We start from the raw sequence: 4,734 nt of genomic DNA on the forward strand, positions 1-4,734 counted from the left end.
CGCATGCCCACTATACGCCCTCGCTCAAAGTCCGTCAACTGCACATACGGTTCACGTCCACGCTGTCGCGGCATGCTACCAGTGTTAAAGACTGCGATGGAGCTCCGTATGCCACCGCAAACTGGCTGACACTGACGGCGGCGGTGCACAAATGCTGCGCAGCTAGCGCCATTCGACGGCCAACACCGCGGTTCCTGGTGTGTCCGCTGTGCCGTGCGTGTGATCATTGCTTGTACAGCCCTCTCACAGTGTCCGGAGCAAGTATGGTGGGTCTGACACACCGGTGTCAATGTGTTGTTTTTTCCATTTCCAGGAGTGTAGATTTGAGACTATTGAAGCAGTAAAAGAAAAAGCGAGGGAAGTAATGTATGGACTTACCGAAAATGATCTGCAGCATTGCTGTGAACAGTGGAAAATTCGTATGAAGCGGTGTAGAGACCGAGGAGGAGAGTACATTGAAGGAGATAACATGAAATTGTAAATAATTGTAAATAAATGTTTTTCCAGCATCAGTCCGGTTTTTTTCTAGCCGCACCTCGTATTCCTACGGCTGGACCATAAACACACCATAACACACATTATCAGATACATAAAAATATTAATTAAACATATATCAAAGGAATAGAACAAAAGGTAGGCCAGTAGCCCAATGTCTCTGTGCTTTCTAGAACACAGTAAATATTGAACTAATTTCTTCATGAATAGTATACATCGGATATGAACAAAGACATAGATGAATAAATATATTTATAAGCATACTGCTACCGTTTTTTCGTGTAACTGTGGAGTACTTATGGCCTGACGCGATCGATAGTAATGGGCTACTTTGACCTCCGATTACTCATGTACTATTCAAGTTACATGCCTGTAATTCATACCAATTTAGGTTTACACTAATCGGATGAAGCGTTTATATTTTGTAAATTCGTTGCTGCGTGTTACTTGTATAATTTACTGTCAGATACTAAACTTTAAACTAATAAAGCTATTGAAAATATGATTACACCATCAGAATCGTCGTGCAAATAATGGTAATGGACATGTTTCTTTTTCAGGTGTCATGATTCATCTGGCTACTATTGATTTCTATACGAACTGCGAAATGTCTGCCATGATGGTTTCACAAAGTCCGCCATCTTTGGCCCTGCCGGCGCACAGCGTCACCGAGGAATTGCCAGCCACGTGCTCGATGGACCACGCGCTGGGGCTGCCCCTCTCGTCCGGCTAACGTTCGGCACCACGTGGTTGCTGCCGGGCCCCGGCCGGCCGAGCGGCCCGTGCGGCCACTGCTTCCTCCGATCTTGGAATATTTTCAGGGCGCGACGACTCGCCCGCTACCTCACAATAGGGACAACGATATTTAACAAAACTATAAAAACAATATTATTACTGAGTCGTATGTATTACGCAGATACTACTGTATACGTTGGATCCAACGCGATTTTAATAGGTAAGGGTACGCTAACGAAGTAGCGAATTTTCAACACTCGTATCATTTTTAAGTAGTTAAGAGAAAACCGCCCAGTTTTTTATTTCAATGTTTTTCTTCTCAAGTTTTAATTTCAGTAAATTAATACAAATCGTATCATTCGTTCCATTGTCCTTGTAATAACAGACAGTAAGAGACCTTAACCTCGGCACTTATCACGCGCAAACATTCCTGCTCGCCTATGGTGTTATCATTAAGCAAAGTCCACTTCGTTGTGAACTCTTGCCGGTAGTCCTGTTCTCGCTTATTATCCAATCTTGTCGTACTACAACACAGCTAAGAACAGTAAAGCATAAGGCTAGAAAAAAATTTTAATATGTCCTCTTATTTGTAAAAGGAGTTATGAATACACTTTTTCAGAGTTTGGAATCTTAGTTTAACACTCTAACTCTTGTTGTTGTGGTCTTCAGTCCTGAGACTGGTTTGATGCAGCTCTCCATGCTACTCTATCCTGTGCAAGCTTCTTCATCTCCCAGTACGTACTGCAGCCTACATCCTTCTGAAGCTGCTTAGTGTATTCATCTCTTGGTCCCCCTCTACGATTTTTACCCTCCACTCTGCCCTCCAATACTAAATTGGTGATCCCTTGATGCCTCAGAACATGTCCTACCAACCGATCCCTTCTTCTAGTCAAGTTGTGCCACAAACTCCTCTTCTCTAACTCTTACGTAGCACAAATTCAGCAAGAATTATTAATCATGTAAGACAGGGGTTATTTGGAAAGTGTTACGTTGTTGGGATTGGAACTTCGAAACTCTTTGCTCGTAATTAATAGTTTCGCCCATCTTTCAGGGCACCACGACCCGTCCCCCTGCCCTTCCCTTCCATCCAAAAAACTGTTTACTTTTTATATTTTTACACAAATAAGCTTCCAACTTACGAAAAACAATGTGCCGTGGGAACTAAGGGTCTCGAAAACGGCAAGGAATTCTGAAAAATTACAAGCTATATTTAACACTGCACAGTTTTCAGTTGCTCGCCGGAGGTCCAGGGTTTGCCGCATGACCTGCAGCAGAAACCATTCAGTGCAGGTATAGGCGACTCTTCACAGGCTACCACTAACATACAAAAGACAGTTTGTGAGTCCACAAATGGAACCGGAAAACACAGAACGTTGAATGAGGCAAGGCAAACAGGGAATCATCCACCACTAAGCAGAACGATAACAATGACGACCGAAAGAATCAGCGTCTAGCTAGCACTGAATCCAAAATTGCAGTTGTCTGAATTCTGAAAATTTGTATTGGACATCACATACGCTTCTTCCATTTCCAAAAATGGTTCAAATGGCTCTGAGCACTATGGGACTTAACATCTACGGTCATCAGTCCCCTAGAACGTAGAACTACTTAAACCTAACTAACCTAAGGACAGCACACAACACCCAGTCATCACTTCCATTTTCGAACGAGTGCTTTTCAGATAATGTATTCCTCTGAATTGCAAATTCTTGTCAGTTACGATAACACAATGTACTAAATACATAAGTAAACAAAATACGTTAAAATATTTTATTGTTATTAAAATCCTGGTATCTGTTGCACTTGATAGATAGGGGGTTATGGCAAGTGATATTCGTGTGGAGAGATACTTACTGTGGACATGGAGAATCTCCAAAAGGAATTAATCGAATCGAGAATCTCCAAATATAGTGGCCTACACTCTGAACAACGGTAAAAGAAGTCTGGAAAGGCATCATTGCGGTTCTCTCTTCCCTCCTATCTGAAATGCCGATGATAAAACATATTTTGAAGCTCATCCTAAATCACTAACAAAATGCCAACCCCGCGCCGCCAAGAACCGAACACTGGACCCCACGACCGACTTCCTGCCCAACCCTACCGCCTGAAGTAATTTCAGTAACGCACGCAATGTATTCCACAGAAAGTACTCAGATACTAGAGCTGGGATAACGAACATGTGGTGTGTATTGCACAATACCGTTTCCGTTCTGGAGAACAGAGCAACCCTCTGGTATGAAACCACATGGTGTTAACCAATGAAATGTGCTGTAAACGGTGTTATTGTTAGCCCAGTGAGTCATTATACAGATAATACATAGCTTGCACTTAGGATGCAGTGTAAAGCTTTACTGTCTGATGGACGTCTTTATTACGTGGACCGTCTGTATGAATTACAAATGAACTGCACTCGCGTGTTAATATAAATTGACTTCTGCGATATGCTTTCCCACTGTTTGCAACCAGGGAAAACGACCTTCAACCAAGACAAAAAGAGAGCGCCGTAATTAGTTCTCGGTGTGTACCAGATCAGCCGCACACTATCTTTGCCCCTTCGGTAGCTCAGTTGGTAGAGCGGTGGACTGTAGTGGAGAACAGAGCAGATATCCATAGGTCGCTGGTTCAAATCCGTCCCGAAGGAATATTTTAATTTACTTGAATGACGACTTAATGTATGCCTTTCGTGAGAAGCAGGGCAAATTTACATTAAATTCAAAACACATTTCAGAAACATAGTCTATTAAGTAATCCTTGAAATTTATGTGACTGATGTCATCTTATTTTAACAATTGCTGTTCAAACTTGATACTTCGGGCAAGATATACAAATGTGTTCACGATTCATATCTCCGCACAGCAACACAGAAATTCACCGCCATATGCGTGTGGGTTCCACTGACGCGTTTAATCGACGTGAGTGGTATATTCACCAACGGCGATACTTCGTGAAAACCAACATTAAATGGATTTATCTTGCATTTTCCACTCCTGCAGGTAATAAAATGGTTTTTATTACGGAAACCACATATTTAGAGACGTATGTTCGTCTGATCACACTTGTTCCTTATCCTTTCGGGGACCGTCTCTTGCAGCTTGTCGCCGCTGCTCAAATTTCGCTTGTAAGTAGGACAAGGGTTCCGATAGCTGACATTTGGGATACATTGGATGTATAAGGGGCAAAGACAGATTACTTAAAAGACGGCAAGTATCGAAATAGATCTGAGAAAGTTGTTTCTAAATCAACGTTTGTACTAAAACATTGTGTGAAATTGAAGCGTTGACCTTGGGTAAAAGTGGAAACAATAATCTAGAACCGTCTGAAATACGGAGCTGAGGAAACATGATAAAAAGTAGGTTGAGAACGAATATATAAAATGAGGGCGCATTACAATGAACAGGCGAGGAGAGAAATTTATGGAAAATCCGAAAATGTGATGAACACAGAAATTTTATGTGTCTACACAGAGATTACTGACTACGAAGTGGGTGTGACGCATGTCGAGAT

At 42.1% G+C, this 4,734-nt stretch overlaps 1 non-coding gene across 1 annotated transcript; it reads left to right on the top strand.

The window, feature by feature from the left end:
* The first annotated feature begins 3,781 nt into the window (after nucleotides 1–3,781).
* Trnay-gua (transfer RNA tyrosine (anticodon GUA)) lies at nucleotides 3,782–3,871 on the top strand. Its single transcript is given in 2 exon segments — nucleotides 3,782–3,818; nucleotides 3,836–3,871. It is a non-coding gene; the product is annotated as a tRNA-Tyr (tRNA).
* The last annotated feature ends 863 nt before the right edge of the window (nucleotides 3,872–4,734 follow it).

Source organism: Schistocerca nitens, chromosome 1, assembly GCF_023898315.1.
Source record: "Schistocerca nitens isolate TAMUIC-IGC-003100 chromosome 1, iqSchNite1.1, whole genome shotgun sequence".
Taxonomy (NCBI): domain Eukaryota; kingdom Metazoa; phylum Arthropoda; class Insecta; order Orthoptera; family Acrididae; genus Schistocerca; species Schistocerca nitens.